General features: G+C 36.8%; 1 protein-coding gene across 1 annotated transcript in view; it reads right to left on the bottom strand.

Moving 5' to 3' along the window:
- The window catches only part of Chsy3 (chondroitin sulfate synthase 3), a gene marked incomplete at its 5' end in the record, with an annotated part of 226,213 nt that overhangs the window by 147,508 nt on the left and 59,898 nt on the right, over positions 1 to 18,807 (bottom strand). The gene's annotated exons all lie outside the window — the stretch shown is intronic.

The following is an 18,807-nucleotide window of genomic DNA, read 5'->3' as shown; positions in this document are numbered from 1 at the left end:
TCCTGAATCACGTTCTTGTATTTAGTAATCCTAGTGTGACTGCTGTGTGGATACCTTGCTCAGGTGCTTCTGAGTCAGACTCCTCTGGAGCAGGGCCTCTCCAGGCCTTCCAGCAAGAATGTAGACGTGGCTGTCAGCGATCTCTTTACAGCATTATTTTCAAGAAAATATTTTTATAGATGAACACTGAGGCTAACCTCGTGCGTATGTCCCTGGAATGTCCATGATGACCGCTGAAAGCTGTGTGCTCTTGTCTGTGAGGCGACAGCAAAACTGCTGCCGTACGGGCAACGTGGGTGAATGGATTCGTGCGCTAGAAATAGACTAAAACTGTCCTCATTTGTAGCATGTTAAGTGTGTTTCTACACATTTGCTTAACATCTTTTCTGTATAAGCCACATTGTTGGGTTTCTGCTGGGGCAGGCAGAGCTGTAATTTCTTCTTCCTGTTCAAACCTCCCCTGGCAAGATGGTGCCTCCCTGTCCAGCTCAGGATGAGTGGGGGCAGTGGACATGCTACTCATCATTTGTGACTCAGTACAACGTTTGGAAGGCCACTACCAACCTGGGAATGTGTTTGTTGCATCTCTAGAAAGAAGAAAAACAGTTTAATTCTTAATGTGCACCTTTGATTTCATTTTTTTAATAGTAACCCTAAGGATCTGTACTACTTTTCATTTTACTTGGCTCTTCTGGTCTTAAAGGATAAAGCTATAAGCTGTTCATTCTTTCTGTAATATGTATTGCTTACTTTTGTATCAGGAATAAAGTTTGAAGTATTTTGCATTAAAAAAAAAAAAAAAACAGACACTCTACCTGGGAAAGATAACTGTTGTTCTATGCCACAAAACTAAGGCTCGGCCAGATAGAACTCAGGGGATTAATTAGGTAGAAAAGGTAACAGTCTACGTATAAAGGAATAAAGACTTGAACTAAGAAATAAGGAAGCCCACTGAGAAGATGGGAGAGAGATGGGGTGATGGGATCAGGAGATAGGAAGAGACAAGACCAACTAGCTGGGTAATTGTAGGTGATGAATGAGGAGCAGAGGCAAAGGATGACTACCCAAGTGTCTCTGCTGAATGACTGGGTGGTGGATTTTGCTAATCCTAGAGCTAAACGATGCATAAGAAAAGAAAGGCGAAGAAAGGGAATGAAAATAATGATTTGTTTTAGAATATATGGAATTTCAGAATTGCAAGAAAAATCTCTTTTTGTGGAAATCTCAGCCCATCTTCCTTTTGAACAGTAGTCACACTTTACTTATTATTTCCATTAGAAAAGTTAAATACTGACATACTAAAGCAATTTTTGGAAATGTCCAATTTCATCCAACTGTTTTAGAATATATGTTAAGGCCTAATAAAATCCCTATGGTAAATTTCTGGTCATTTCAGACACCCATTTTTGGATTGGGTCTTTAAATTTGGGAGGTGTGATTTTTTTTTTAAGTTCTTTATGTATTCTAGATAGCAGGCCTCTTTGTCTGAGGAACAGCTCATGAAGGGTAGTTCCCATGTTGTGGGTTGTCTCTTCACATTATTGGTTGTTTCTCTTGCTGTGCAGAATCTTTTTTTTTTTTCAGCTTTAATTGAGTTTATTGGTACATTTTAGGGATACAGTACAGTTACATTCATTGTTGGGATCTTGTATCTCTGCATGACAGAAGCTTTTTAATAAGAAGAGATCACACTTGTTGATCATTTGTGCTAGTTCACAGGCAAATGAGGTTTTGTTCATAAAATCTATTCCTACACCAATGTCTTTGAGAGTTCTATATTATCTCTCTTTCAGATGGCTTAGTGTTTTTGTTTTAATATTTAGATATTTAATACATTTCGATTTTAGTTTAGTGCATGGTGAGAGATATAGGCCTAGTTTTAATCTCTGGCAAGCTGCAACCCAGTTTTTCCAGCACCATTTATTAAAGAGGTCATCTTTCCTCCAGTGAGGGTGTTTGGCTCCTTTGTCAAAGATGAGGTAGCTGAGTGTGTCCAGAGTTGTTTCTACATCTTCTAGTGTATTCCACTGATCCTTGGGTCTGTTTCTTTGCCAGTACATGCTGTTGTTATCACAGTGGCTTTGTAGTATAGTTTCAAGTTGGGGATTCTGATACCCTACCTTGTCTTCATTGCCTAGAATTGCTTTTGCTATTCTAGGTTTCTTCTGGTTCCAAATCAATGTTTGGATTGTTTTCTCAAAGTCTGTGAAGTATGCTCCTGGGATTCCAATTGGGATTGCATTAAATCTATATGGCAGTTTTGGAAGTATGTCCATTTTCACTATGTTGATTCTTCCTACCCTGGAACAAGGGATATCTCTCCATTTTCTCAGACAAAGAAGTAAAAATAGCAAATAAACATAAGAAAAAATGTTTAGCATCACTGGTCATTTAAGAGATGCAAATGAAAACAATGCTGAGATTTCACCTCACCCCTGGAAGAATGGCTGCTATCATGCTTTCTTTTTTCTTTTTTTTTTTTTTACTTTTTGGTACCGGGGATCAAACTCAGATCCTTGTGTTTGCAAGGCAGGAGGCAGAACCACTGAGCTACATCCCTGGCTATGGCTGCTATTGTGAAACCAACCAACAACAAGTGCTGGTTGGGCTGTGGGGAAAGAGGAGCCCTGCACCACTGCTGGTGCAAATGTAGACTGGTGCAACCACTGGGAAAATTAATACGGAGATACCTCTCAAAGAACTAGGATTGGAGGTCCCATTTGACCAGCTATTCCCCCGCTGGGTATCTTCCCCAAAGAATTAAAAGAATCATGCCACAGCAATCAATATACCCATGTTTACAGCAATTCGTGATAGCTAAAACTTGGAAGCAGCCCAATTGCCCATCAACAGATGACTGGATAAAAAAAATGTGTATTTTTTTTTTCCTAATAAAATGGAGTACTATTCAGCCACAAAGAACGAGAAACTAGAGACATTTATAGTTAAATGGTTGCACATTGAGGCAATACTCTAAGGGAAATAAATAGGATGCATATGTGTAAAAGATGGGAATGGAATTAACATGAGAAAAAGAAAAAATGGAAATAATGTCTTTGTAGATAGTGAGGGGTGGAGGAATTGAAGATAGGGCAGGGTAATGGGGAAAAAATAAAAACCAAGATGGATTATGTAAAGGTGTAAATTTCTGATGATGAATTTTATTATATTGTATACCTTAAATGTACCAATAAAATTAATTATTTTTAAAAATTTGCCATGGTGATGATCATTATAAAAGCAATTTTTCTTCACCAAACAGAAGCTATTTTAATATGAATATAACTCATTTTAAGAAAAAATTCTGTAAGATATATTAAAATGGACCCATAAAAATATCAGCAAAGCTGACCATGACTAAGGCATCAAACCATTTGAAAAACAATAAAACTCTAAGAAATCTGTTTGACTAATATAATCATCATAAACTTCATAATGAGAAAGTACTAAGGTATAGATGAAGAGACAAAGCACGGGTAGAATAAGGAGCAGAGTAGAGCCAAAGTATTTACTATCTCAATTACCAGGCTTATTTCACAGTTGATTGTTAAGGATTCTAAGTAGTTAGAGATGTGTGGCTATTTTTTTTTTAAATTTAGGCACCAATATTTTGGGATACTAGTTAAAATGTTAGCAGACATCTATCTGGGTCAAAGATGTAATGACTTATTTGGCAACTGACAACTTACTGTGTTTCCACTAAGTTAATGTAATTCTTTTGTATTCTCCCTTGTAAGAGAAACACACACACACACACACACACACACACACACACACACACAAGTGTTGAGATATAAGACATTTGTCTGTTAAGAAACTAAATGACTTGAAGGTATTCCTCCGCCATCTACTTTAACCCTCCTCAGCGGCGGTTTTCTCCTAACTCTGCCACAGAGGGCACTCCCTGAAACTTTGAGCCAGCAAAGAGGAAAGGGCAGTGACCATACAGGAAGCCCTCATCCTCCAACCTCTCCATCACAAGAGCAAGCTTCCTCTTTCAAAGAGGTTTCCAGGGGGATGGGTATGGGTTAGTTTCTTTCACCTGAGATACCATAAAAGCAAATGAAAATAGATCTCTCATTACTTTCTGGAGCTCTTAGGTTAAATCCACTTAATATCATTGCTTAATATGTTCATGATGGTTTATTTAAATATATTTACAAGCTTTGTTTTAGTCAGCTTTGTATTCTACAACAAAAGATTGATGAATAGAGTGATTTAAAATTTTTACTTGACCATGTCAGCAATGAACTTGTCCAGAGGAAGTAATAAGTAAGTAAATATAAATAAACATTGTTTACAAGGAAATGAGATGGAGAGAGATTTTGACAAAAAAAAAAAGAGCTTTGAAAGCTTGATAAACTGCTTTATTGGCAAAAATAGTATAGTAAAGGCTTCTCAGGAGATCAGTTTGGCCAAGTGACCCTTTCCTTATTATTTTCCAGCAACATCAAGATGCCACAGCTTCCCCTTCTAGTGTCTGCAGAATGTTAAAGACCTTCTGGGGAGGCATAATTATGTTAATGACTAGAGAATGCCAGGACAGTGGAGAGACTAGCTCGTTAGAGCACCTGAACTTTAGAATAGGGAAAAAGCAGAATTCTAACCACCCAGCATATCTGGAGACAGGCAACATGAGAAACACTGACCTCATATCCTCAAATCTCTACACCTGCCCAGCACAATGACAGAAAACACAGGGGAAGAATCCTCCATCCCTATCCTTTTCCTCAAAGAACTACAAAGCACTGAACAGAAACTAATAGGGCTGGGCTTCATGGCACACCCCTTATTAATGTACTGTGGAGGCCACGGCAAAGGACTGACATGATTTTGAGGCCAGTGTGGGCTACATAATGAGTTCAAGGCCAGCTTCAACTGCATAGATAGTAAGATCCTGTCTTAAAAGATAGAAGGAGAAAAAGTGAGGAGAGAGGGAAGGAAAGAGGTGTTTGTGTGTGTGTGTGCGTGTGTGTGTGCCCGAGAGAGAGACAGAGAAGATGGAGGGAGAGAAGGAAAGATGGAAATTGAGAGGAAAGAAAAAACTATTATGAAGTAAAACCTTCATACATCAGCCTTATATCAGTCTTTCAACTCTCAAAACCATTGCCTTCCTTCCCCTCACCTCATGGCTGGATGGCTACATAGACTCCTAAATGACTCCACTGCCTTCCAATCCTCATCAGTATTACGATATGATGCCCATATGTGGACTGCTCTTCCTGGTATATGTCTTTGTCATCCTCTCTCTCTCTCTACCAGCACCTCTTTCCCGTATTCTCACCAATCTCCAGAGTCTTTAACAGACGGTGCCCACAAAAGAAAATCCAAGGTAAAAGTCTAAGTCTCGTGTATTACTTTTAGGTCATGTCTAACCAGCACTCAACATAACCTCTGTACTTCAGGCATCCTAAGTCTCTTTCTTTCCTTGAATATTATTATCATTATTAATATTCAGAAATGATGGGTTCACAAAATCATCAGTTGTGCCACATGGCTTTCCCTGGTCACTATGGATACCACTTATCTTAAAATCTGTACAGTCTTACGTCTTAGTTTTATATTTTATCTTCCCTTTTAAATGGAATTTTCTTGAAGACAGTGATATCTTTTACAACACTTTGTCCTTCATGGCAGAGATTACTGAAGCAACATAAAAAAAAGTGTCAGAGTCTTAAATCCTTCGAAGTATTTAGAGATATTGGAGGGAATCTGAGCACTGAAATGTAAACAACCGCATGAAAACTTGGTACAAATCATTCGTGTTCATCATGAGAACAACTTGTTGGAATTGCTTTCTGTTATTTTAAGAGTAATACAAGGACACACATCTGCGGTGCCACCTGGGAAGATGTTAGAAATGCGCACTGTCTACATCCGCTCCGGACTCTCTGCATTCAGAAGCTGCACTTTAACAAGATGCCCAGGTAATTAAGCTGACGGCAATGTTCAAGGGCCACCAATATCGAGTTTTTTCAGAGTCAACTGCTATCTAACACTCCACAGCCAAGAGCACTCCATGTTATAGATCATAGATTATATCTACACAGGACTAGATCCTCTCTTTAAAAGTTCTGAGCACTTAGAATACATACACCCCATTCACACATACAATTGAAAATAGAGATCTTAAAATTTGAAGGTTATAAAGTTCTGCTTTTTCCACTAATGATTTCTCATCAACTTCTCTCACATGATATTATTATTCAGGGGCACCTGGTTTTTCCAGTGCAGCAAACCCATGCTCCTGGATAGTCCAACATTGCAAGTAGAAATTAAAAAAATTATTATTATGAACTCTGGCAAGGAAAATATGTAAAGCAATCTGTCATTTATATGAAGCATTTTAAAGCACATCATCACAACCCAAATCCTCACTGAGCTTGCTCTCTGATCCTCTGACACAGCCAGCTCTCGTAACCCTCAGCTCAAAGTTCTTCAGGAGCTGTGTAGGACAAACTCTGCAGCTGACCCTTAACTCCTACCTCTTGGCCACACTGCAGAATCTGTCCTCTTCCACACCAGCTTTGCTGCTTTCTGAACCGTAACACTCCGGGCATATTCTAAATATTCCTGGAGCATTCCTAAGTCCACAACTTCACCCAAATTTACGCTGCTTAGAAAATGTTCTTCCTTGTTCTTGCTGAAAAGAGACTTGTCTACCTTTTCATGTACAATTCACTCAGTAGATTAAGTTCTGTATCTTAGGGCTTTGGGATTTCTATTATCTTTAGCAATGCTTTAAACAGACGATGGGAACAATAAATAGTTGTTTTACAGCACCATGAAATGGAAAAGTGCAAATCCATTAATGAATGCATTTTATAGAAAGCCAGAGATTGTTCACAGGATTGTATGTACGATAACTTCCCTCTTTCAATTGAATATTTCAAAATGGACCACATTTAAAATTTGAAACTGAGAGTACTAGGGTCCTTAGATTAGAAGTTTTTCATTATTCCCTTGCTGTAAATATAAAAATAAAAATTATACGGATACTTAATCCCAAGACTTCATGTATGTTAAGCTAGTACTTTGCCTCTGATCTATAATCACAGGCCCTGTAGTTGTCCTTTACAAGTACTTTGCCTGGAAATTTGACTGGAATTACACTCAGATATAAAATGAAATAAAAAAGAAACAAGCAATCCCCCAGCACCATAATCTATTAAAACTTCACAATATGTTCAGAATAATAGTGAATTTAAGTTGAAATTCAGTTATTGTACTGAGTCATATACAACAATGTATATCACAGAAGGGACTTAATGTTACTTTTATTTTTACCCGACACTTACAATATAGCTTATTTTTAAAAGAATGACTCTAAAATCTCAGTTGTAAGCATTTTTTTCAAACTGAACTTGATAACATCTCAAAAAACTTTGATATGTTGAATTTAAATCATGCTTTTGAAATAGAATTCTCAAATTATACACTGTTAAACACACAGAAGTCATCATGTTTTTGAATAACATTTAAATAATATTCATTTAATCCATCGCTTTATTTCATATAGTAGAATAAATTTACTTAATATAACAAAAATTTCCTGCATCCAAAATGAGTTCAAGATTATAATATCAGGCGATGAGGCAAATAAATTAAAACATGCACAAATATAATTTTAAAATGACAAGTCTATTCTAAATCTACTTCATTATATTCCAGTCTTGTGAAAATTATTTAACCTCCTGAACAATATTTGTCATTTATAAATATTCACTTTTAAAACTATCCTCTTCCAGAAACATGAAAAGAACTCAGAGCCACATACCAATTTTAAACACTAGACTACCGTTAGACCTTCTTATTCCTAAACTAACCCTCAGATTCGTATTTTTGCCTCCTTCCTTTTCTTGTTCAAGCAGATATTATAAACAAAAACAAACAGGGAAATATTTAGGCATAATTTTTTAAAAAGTAAATATCTACGCTGTATGAACTATTAGGATAATTTTAAAAGTATAGTAGAACTTAACTCACGATATCTCAATAGGCAATTTCCCCACAAATGTCAGGCAGAATTCAACTCTGAGGTGTTCCAAGTATATAAGCCAGCTTTGCAATCGGACATTTGGTTTTGTTTACTATAAAACATTCTGGTGAAATTAAACCACAATGTCTCAAACTTTTAAGGCAAGAACTTGAAAATCTCAGTCCTGCTACTCACTGTGATAGTTTTATTCTGCTCTCTTATTTTTTGAGAGTTAAGTATTGTTTTAACTTCTTGTTCTGTTCGCAGCGTTGTGAACTCCTACTCTGCAGCCTTGAGAAGGACAGACTCCTCTCCCATCCCCACCCGTGCCCTGCAGGAACCCAGCGCTGCCTTTCACTGAGTACAACTTGAGACTGTGCTCGTCCCTATCACACAGTTTAGAAGTAAAATTGCTTTCAAATCAGTTCACCTTTTAGGTAGATGTTTAATCTATCAGCCTCAAGTCTGAAAAAACAGCATTTTAGCAATCAGAAACCCCACAAGGAGCTAAAAGGATCAATCATTTGAAAGCCTCCTGTCTGTCCAGAGGAGCCACAGATGCAAAATATCCTTCCTACATACCAGCAAATTCCATTACAGCATGGCACTGTGCCTCATGAAAAACGCATTACCTGAATAATAATGCTCCCAACCACATTATGCTTTTGGTAGCGAGAACCTGTCACTGATACCCCATCCAGAGCCTTAACAACTTAATTAGCAACAACTCTATCAGCAACATTGAAAAGGAGGACACGTTTCTCACAACAGGAACATCTGATCTGCAGCTGAGGAAGGGACAGCGTAGAACAAATCAGTGTGAGAGGGAAAGTCTCCTGAGAAGTCCCGATGACACACATGAGTGAAGCAACCCAAGGAAACGCTCTGGACACAGGAAGTTTTTAAAATGGCAAGCAGGAGCAGTCACTCCAAAACCAAGAAATGAAGCCATTTATAGAGCCATGAGGCACCGCAAACGAGGTAAGGTACACTACGTGGTTTAAAATAATAAATTCCCAAACCCTTTGTAACTGCTCTACTCTCACAAAAAGGAAGAAAAGACTTAAAGGGCACCTCAGCTTCTAACTATTAAAATCTTCTCATGTTTATTCAAAATCACATCTGCTCAAAGGAGCTCTTTCACCGTTGTATGAGGATTGGGATTGTATTCTGGGTGCTTCAACAGGTCAGCCAGCTGGTGGATGGCCCACGTCTCTTGGCAAAAGGCAAGGCCTTTAAACATCTGGCATCCTCGAGCAGGGCTGCCGGGTAGGAAGTACTAGAGGAAAACAAAGCAATAACAGCAAGACTCTACTTCTACAACTGTTTGAATCACAGTACTTCTCTTTCTTGAGTATGGGTCCAACTTTATAGGAGCCTAGATTCTGAGAGGTGAAGAGGCCCCTGTCCTAATTAATTACTTAGCACACATATCAAAAAGGAGGGGAGAAGTGTACTACCTTCTACTACAGTTTGTAGTACAGTTATCAACTTTCTATAGTTATGAGAGAAAGACAGAGAGAAAATAATGAAATCCTCATTGGTAAGAGACATAATGTACCTGAATTTAAAACCATGCTGGAGAGATTTTAAAATTAATAAATGTAGTATATTTTTAATAAGCCATAAATCTATATTGATAAAATTTAAAATCAGACATAATTCTAGTCATTATATCTCTCCTTACTGGCAATAAATTAAAAATCACTCTCACTCTACCTATTAGTATGTTTTCAAATGTGTTAGAGTGCATCCTTTCAAACTTTTACACCAAAATCCAAGATGCATTCTAAGGAAAGGAAAAACTATATCTTTGTCTTCTATAAAAAGCAACAAAATCATCTATGAAAACAATGTCACTCCTAGTTATGAATTCTTTTAAATTTTTATTAGTACATATGTGTAGTACACTCAGTGTGGGAAGCTGGCACATGTACATACACATCTTAATTATTTTTTTAGCCCTTCTTCTCTCCTTCTGTCCTCTCACCACGTCTTGATCACTTTCTCTTCTGCAGAAGATCTGCCTCCCTGTTTCCTGTTATCTGTCTTTTACTTTGCTCTTTAATTTATTTATATTTGGTTTCTCTTTCTGCAGATGAAAGAAACATTTCCTTCTTTGTAGCGAAGTGGTACTCCATTGGGTAGAAAGATCATATTTTCTTTATACATTTATCTACTGATGGATCTTTAGGCCACTTTCATAATTGAGTGATTGTGCTGCTAGGGCCGGGGATTTAGCTCAGTGGTTCCACCGCCTGCCTTGCAAGCACAAGGAACCAAGTTTGATCCCCAGTACCAGAAAAAAAAAGAGTTGTGCTGCTATAAACATGAGTGTTCATCTGTCACTGTAACATGATGTCTTTCACTCTATGGGGAAGATACCTAGGGGTAGAATAACAGGAGAGAGTTGAATGGAATTTCTAGCTTTAGTTTTTTGAAGAACCTCCATATTGATTTCCATATTAAATATGATAATCATGTTCATGAACATATTTTCACCACTGTTCCCATTTAGCTTTTTCTGAAACACAGTGCTGAAATTCGATATAAATTTCTAGGCAAAGAGAGATTTCAGCTCAGGGGATAATGATGAAATAGGGACTGAATCAAAAGAGGAGGAGTGCCTTTCCAGCCTCCTGTGGTGCCCTAATTCTCAGACACTTTCGCAAAGGCATCCACTTACAGGGATGCATTATTTATGCTACCACACATGTTGTGCAGCTGCATGATTTTCAAATTAAAACATTATTATGCAGAGTGTTTTACATTTGATTTCAAAGTAATCTTTCCCAAGTGATGAGGACGAACTATTACAACTAGAGTGATACATTTTCAAAAGCAGGAAAGCGTGATGTGTTTAAAAAAACAAAAAACAAAAAATTTCAGGTGACTGGAGTGAGGGAGACAGCAGGGCAAAGCGGAGCTGCGGGGAAAGGGAGGGTCTGAGACCGAGAAGGGTTGTCAGGTAATATCGGGCATTCCGATAACTGCGGAGGGAGTGCACAGCCTGCATCTCTCACATAATCAGTACATTTCTCAGGAACTCCAGGAGGAGGAAGACAGACACCCTACAGTGCCATTACCATCACTGGGCCCAGACTTTCTGGAGTCTCCATTCTTATTGTAAGGCACATCATCGTGACAGCACAACAGGCAAAGGTTGTCCTTATCTTGTAACTGTCATAGTCCCCGCTGAGCCCCTACTTCATAACCGAAAATAAAAAGAGCTAATGAGATAACATTATTTTGAATCTAGCATAGTTTTTTTCTTCTTTTTACTTCAGGTTAAGTGCAAATGTACGGGGAAATTGTATTCATGATGAGGCGCTACCTTAAATTAAGGGGGAAGATGGATTAATCAACAAATAGTGACTGGTTACGGAAAACAAAAAGAAAAGCTGCATTTCCACCTCATCCTTCCAACAAAATAAGTTCCAGATGGATGAAGGATTTAAACCTTAAAAGCCTAAACATTTTTAGAATAAAAGGGTATACTGCTTAATCTCATCTTCAGTAGGAAAGTCTCTCCCAGAAAGCCAAGACTGCAAATGGTTTAGAAAAGATTAATAACTTTGTACTTAAAAATTCCACTTGAAAAAAATACAGTGAAGCTAAAGGAAAAAAGCCAAACAACAAATTGAAGTATAATTTCCCAACATATGGCATATAAAGAACCAATTCTTATTCTGACCTAAAAAAGTGAGTAAAAAACTCCAAACCACAGAAGAAAAGCAGGCAAAACCAAAAAGAAAAACAAATAGATTTCAATTACATGGAAAGATCTGCAGCTTTTTTGCACGTCTTAATAATACAAGTTTGAAATGGACTTGTCATTTGCTCACCAGGATCGACACAGTTTTAAAGATGGACCACAAACAATACTACCCAGTAGCTGCCGTGAAAGTCACTTAAACAGACTTTTCTTGGTTTCTTTTCTTTTTTTTTTTTTTTTTTTTTGTACTGAGGATTGAACTCAGGTCCTTGCGCTTGCAAGGCAGGCCACCAAACCACTGAGCTAGATCCCTGGCCCATAAACAGACTTTTCTTGTGAGTATAAATTGGTGTAACCAATGCACAAAAAAACTTAGCAAAATTTATCACTTAGCACAGACTAATCCAACATTTTGATTCAAAAATGAATTCTATAGGTATATTCAAATATATGTTATAGTAATATTTACTGTAGAAGTGATTTTAAATATCAAAAAGTGAAAAGAATCTTGACTCACTGTTAAACTAATGATTACATTTATGGAATTATATTTAAGTAGTGAAATACTGTACAGTTAAAATCAAATCCTCGTGTGTTATATACAAAAATCTGAAAGAAGCATACTTCTAAGTAAGAAAAAAATTACCAAGTAGTTTTACAGTGATCATTTACTCAAGTATCCATTTGTGAGAATAAGAGTAATATTTCTCAATGTTTTACTTTTAAATTGCTGTAGATTTAAAATGTGATTACTTCTAATCATGAAGCCAAGAGGTATTACGTGGCAAGAAGACTTGTCATTGTACAATACTTGTGTTTAATTTTTAAAAGCTATAAGCATGGACAGCCTTTTCAAGCAAAACTGAGCTTGAAAAACAGATTAAATACTGTGTAGCACTACTGCTGCAAGTTTCTTGTCTGAAGAAAAATGAGATGCGTATTAAATATTGGTCATGTATTCCCTTGTGTATTTGGTTTTAACAAAGTAAATGCAGAAAATGAACTGCTTCAGTTTTCTTTAACTTGTTCAAAAAACTCAACCTCAATAGTGAAACAGAAGGCTGAATTTTCTTTATAACATATTCTGAGAAATCTGAGAAATGAAGCCATGGCGGACTTCAGTCTGCAGATACTCCTGCAAAGATGACTCTAGACGGGGAAGAAACTAACAAACATTTAGGGCAAGTAGAGCTATGAGCTCTGCAAATGGATCCACTCACTCATTCTCAATACTTTTATATATTCAGGAATTGTGTTTTCCTTAGGAACATTGAAAACAAGTCAGATAGTATCTCTACTTTTATTAGGCTTGGTAGGAAAAACATATAATAAACGAGTATACAAATAAGTTGTCACAACAGAAATGCTTTATAAAGAAGAGAATGCCCATGGTATTGAACCTCATGCGGGTGGATGTGTGTGAGTATGTGTTAGGTATGGCAGACCTCAGACCTGCGGTGCTTTCGCCATTAAGATAAGAGATGTGCCTCGTTTCGAGATCCTTCTCCTCAAAAGCTATTCTGTATGAAACATATCTGTGATATTTGTTAAGACAGAACTTGACCGTGCATTTTTAAAACAGGTCCCTTCTAACAACGCTCTTTTTAAAGTACTACCTGACTGCTTCCCAGTTGTTTTGCTTATAGAACCGCAATTTCATATTTCTAATAATGGCAGACACTGGTTACTGTAAACATCGGTTAAGATGATGTTTTGCAAAACTCAGAAGCTTTTTGATCAAATCTCAGCGTCACACATATTATTCAGCTTTACTGTTACATTTGTTAGTACTATCACTGCATTATGACTAGAACCCAAAAGCTAACTAACATGTCGATAAAATTGCACTCTTGAAATTCCAAATATAAATAAGTATAAAAGAAAAACAGAGATGTGGAAGCCATTCAGATTCCCTCTGTACTCTCAGCCCTCACACTGAAACAATCTTCACACCTTTCAACTCTGCTTCCTGCATTTGCTTGGAGAAATTCATGCTAACATCATCTCTTACAAATTTTCTTATTTTTGCTTAGACTCTAGTCTCAACTTCAAATTATTTCCTCAACCCTAGCATTGCAAGCTAGTGGGAGCTCCTATGTTACTAGAAATGGAAATTACAATTAAAGCACAGGAGAAAAAAAAGGGTTTTCATTGAAAAGTTAGATAAAAGATAGGAAAGGATTCCAGCATAGGTAGCTGGAGGGGCTACAGACTGATACAGAAGTTCAGACAGGACAACCCACATAGGCCAGAAGCCAGCTTTTCAGTATTCGGTGGTAGGCTTTGGTTCAGCTGATCATTGTCTGTCTGTCTAAGCTCTGCAATCTTTATGGCCCGGAGATGGTTTGTCCCAGAAAAGGGCTGTCTCTGTTTGTGGTGGTCTCAGTCATATAGGGTCCTCCCTTGCTGGAATTCAGATGATTACAGGTTTTGGACAATGGCTGGAAACTTCTGGGTTATAGGTGAATGTTCCTCTAAACTTATCTCCGTGTCCTCAGTCTTGAAGGGGATCAGATCATGAGGGCTAAACGATCGTGTTCAAGACAACAACTAGACAATCATCCCCAAGTGACGTGCATACCCCTAGGAAGGGCTGAGAAGAGATTTGGTGTGCAAGATTCGCAGCAATTAAGGAGACAAAAGAAAAGTCAAGCTTTGTTGTGCTTTTGGCTGCCTACTGTGCTCCTATAGGCCTAAGGGAAGCGTCACGGTGGATAGAAAAAATGGCTATGAGTCCCTGGTCGTTTCAGGAAACACAAATCATGGGTAGCACGTAAGGGGAGGTTCCTGCCTGTTTCCATCCTGCTAGGTCCCTAACTTTGTGCGCCTAAGTCACTTCCAATAAATTGTTCTTTCTGAGGGGTAAATTCAATCATGCTATTTCTCCACTGAAATGATGTAGTCATCATCCCTGAAATGATAAAGACCTTTGACCACTTTAGGCCCTTCTTTTTTTTCTCCCCCCAATTTATTTGGTTTCCCCTCACCCCAGACCTTACATCCGTCACTCTGTCTGAACTGACTTTTCCAGCACCATCATTAAATCTGTTAACAAGAACTCCCCACGGTACTGGCCTAGGTAGGTACCACCTCCTTGCCTTCTGCGGTACCTCTCTGCACACCATGACGTCAATGGTGTGCCGCTTCTCTGCTGCCCAGGCTCTACTGCAAACTTCTTGATCCCTGAGACTTCTTTTTTTTTTTCATTATATTGTCCTGTGACTCTAACCTAGAGAAGGCACTCAACAAATTGTTACTAAACAAATGAATGAGCAAATGAACCATGCAATAAAAGGAAGATGGGGGCAGAGGGGGAAGAAAGGTGGATCGACATAATCCAGGCATATGTGGAAAAATCACAGTGACTTTCACTAATAAATACTAATAAAAACCTGCAAAACCTGAGAAGAATGTGTTCGGGGAGGCACACATTTTCTATCATCTCAAGTAGGGGTTATATGATTATTGCAAAAGATCAGAACTGTCTCATACAAAGTCAGTAGTCCCATATCGCTATGTCTTTGACTTGATTAACCTGATAATCTAGTAAAAGTGAATTGACACAAATGACAGATCTAATAGAATAACATCACATAATATATTCATTCATTCAACAGCACCGAGTGCCTAACTTTGTGTCAGTCTCTCTTCTAAGTGCTAAGGATGTAATAGTGAATAAAACTAATTCCTGATTAGTTATCCTAAAAGTTCATCATAAATTATGTCCTAAGCTAGCTTTAAACTACCTTTAAAATCACTTTAAATAAAAGTTTTACTTTGATTTTAAAGAAAAGTGGAAAAATATAATAAATGTGTGGTTTTCTCTTTGAAAATAAATATGCAAAGAGGAGTAATTATCCAATGTGCCATTCCATAGTGAGATTTCTGCCAATAGTTATCATTTTTCGTTCAGGATTTTTATATTGCCGTATACTTGATTTCTCCTAAGAAATTTTTATATACGTTCTTATCATGCTAATATTTAATATTTTCCCTCTGTCAGAAAAGGGCTTTTCATGTGAAAGTTATAAGTTGAGGGGTAAAAGGAAAAGATGACAATGTCTGTCCACCATGAAAGTGACTCAGTAACTAGCAGGCGACCTGTCTGGTGAGGCCACATACACACTCAGAAGACACAGTAGAAAAAAAAGAAACAGTTGTACAGAAAAGGCAGAACATACAATGGTCTTCCTTGCTTCAAAGTATACATAGATTTTTGTGATCAGAAACAGCAGAGGTCAATGCTGTCTATCAGCAAACACAGAAAGCAGGATTATTAGAAAATACAGGTTTCAGTTGGGCTTCCTGACAACCCTTAACACTACTGAAATAATCACGTAGTGTTCTTTCATTAGTGTTCATAAATTAGTCTGCTTCTATTATGTAAAGGAAGGTAGGAAAAAATATGGATGCCTTGGAAGTGAGTGATAAAGGTATGAATCTAAGATATCTGGAGTCGTTTACATATAAAATGGTTCTAGCACCTTACTTTCAAAATGCAAGAGACAATATGTCATTTTTTGGAGAATACATTTCTCATGGAAGGTTATTTTGAACCCTGAGTCGAAATGCCATTTTGAAGCAAATGTCATTCTAAGCTTTCTAAAAATGACTTTTATTGTATTTCTTAGTTCACCAAAACAAACATATATAGAGATTATTTCAGTCAACCAAAAATGTACTGCTTACAAATATCATGGTACAATATAAGTATAAAAGGAAAATTTGAAGAATGATCTGAAACAAGAGGTTATGACATCTTCAGTTAATAATAAGTCAAAAGAAATTGCTTACAAGCCACAAATGTTCTAGAAGAGATAGAAATTTTTCTAATATAGTCAACACCAATGAAAAAAAGTGATCCAAATGGGAGATCATTCCTCCAAGATATTTACTTTTCCTACTGATCATTTATTATTCAAAGGAGATATATAGTGAAGTAACGCATAACACACATATGACCCACATATGACCACGACAGCAAAAAGACAGCATGGCAATCTCCGTTTGAAAGGAACTGAAATCAACTTACAGGACCATGTCAAATGTTTAATATCTCTATATGATATCATATTACCCTTAGAAAGCCATTTCTTTAAACACATAAGTGATTCATATCTATGCTATAATCTCAACATACTTTAAGAGCTAACTTCCAAAAATAGGGTTGTAAAGGAGTTGCTATCATGAGTTAAGTAACATCTTTCATTACGAATCACACAGACTCTGTCCTAACATCTAAGTAGGTCTTTTATAAGCTGCTATAACAAATACAACTTACATCCACTTCGTAGGACAAGGACAACATCTGATATTTTTCTGGTACATTAACGGGGGGCGGTGTTTGGTGCTCCTACTGTATTACGAGTCCCCTCCAATTTTTCAAATAGCCCACGGACCGCAGTGTTGACTGCCCTGTTCATGGTCAGAGACTTTTATGAACAGACTCATAATTCTTTCCATCACCAAGTTGTATTCTAGGCTAGAGATGAATTACTTGCTCTTTGTATTTCTGTTTTAATATTTTACTTTTATTACATATCCAGGTTGAATATGGATACTAAAACTTTGCCCCCCCCCAAGTATTTTTACTATCGCCAAACATGGAAAGGAGTATTATTGGATGATAGAAGTGGGGCTTTGTGACAATCCTCACCACTACCTGATTCGTTCAATAATGTTCATAAGTTGGTCTGCTTCTAAACAGATACTATGTAAGGAAGGTAGCAGAAAATATTGATGCCTTGTAAATAGATGATAAAGATATCTGGACTTGTTCACATATAAAATGGCTCAGCCACTTTAAAACCAAACTTTTAGCATTTTAAATAATTATAAAATAAGTTAAAAAAAACATTGCTATGACTTTCAAATGATATCAGTTTTCCAAGTTTGTTCAATTTGTTTTAATCAAAGAAAACTCATTAATGAGAAAACTTTTTTTGAAATATAGAAAATGGCAATAAACAAATCATGGTAGCATTCTAAAATGACTAATATATTATGTATTAAAACAGATTCTCAGTTAAAAAGCTGTGAATCCTTGATTGGTGGTAACCCTTAAGAAATTAGGTTTCTCATGTCATGTACTTTCTGGCTAATTATCAAGTAAACAACTTTCCTTGTTTGCCACACTTAAAGTTTTTTACTAAAATTCATTAGGATGTTTTGTTTAATATTCAGAAGACTATGATGATCATAATTGGATCTTTACTGATGACTAATGGTGGTAATTCAGAGGGATAATCAGAATATAATTACCATTCTACCTTAGGAACAGCAGTTTGGGCTACATTCATTTCTTGGAAGCTGTATTACACGCTTCTTGGATACACTCTTCCTTCACCTTTCATATATACATGGGTCTGAACATCAAACATTAGCTTAACATTAAACAGCTACACTGAAATGAATTCGCGTGCACCCGAGCACCTGAAAGCAATTTCCATAGGTTTATCATTAGCGTCCTCCACGCCACTCGGTATAACACTGGCATTTATAAACATATACTGAGCTAAATCTTTCATGGGCCACATCATAGGTTCATAAAAGGGAAGAGCACTTTCTTTAATCTCCCCAGAAACCAAAGAATATTTAAGCTTAGTATGAGTTTAGGAAAAATACAATAGAAAAAAATATAGAAAATTTACTATGATAGGAAATACAATGCACATGTGCTTCTAGAATTACAGGAAATTACAAACTTCATTTATTAAAGAATACATTGCATTGTATTATGTTTATAGGCAATATTGAAAAATACTGTCCCCTAGGATGATAACTGATAATAAAAAATAAAGAAGATTTAGTCACACCATCTGTGAATATAAATTTTGAAAAACAGTGCAACACAGCATTAAAAAACTTGAACAAGACACTTACAGTCTAGCAATTTAATCTTTATTTTCTAGAAATAGCTATTAGGTTAAAAATGAAGATGAGGCAAAAACATCAAAATGTACAAGCCATGTGTATTTTGTTACACTTTTTAACACAGACATATCATTTTCAAAGTATGCCAGAAAAGTTCGATTTTTCTTTAAAAGTACAGGCATGAATCAATCCTCCGTGACACGGGAAGCGGGTGTACGTCCTGACAGAGTTGTCCAAACTC

This window comes from Fukomys damarensis, unplaced genomic scaffold (assembly GCF_012274545.1).
Source record: "Fukomys damarensis isolate Sample0158 unplaced genomic scaffold, DMR_v1.0_HiC HiC_scaffold_3, whole genome shotgun sequence".
Taxonomy (NCBI): Eukaryota; Metazoa; Chordata; class Mammalia; order Rodentia; family Bathyergidae; genus Fukomys; species Fukomys damarensis.
The sequence above is the reverse complement of the archived record's forward strand: the minus strand, read 5'-3'. Positions and strand labels throughout refer to the sequence as shown.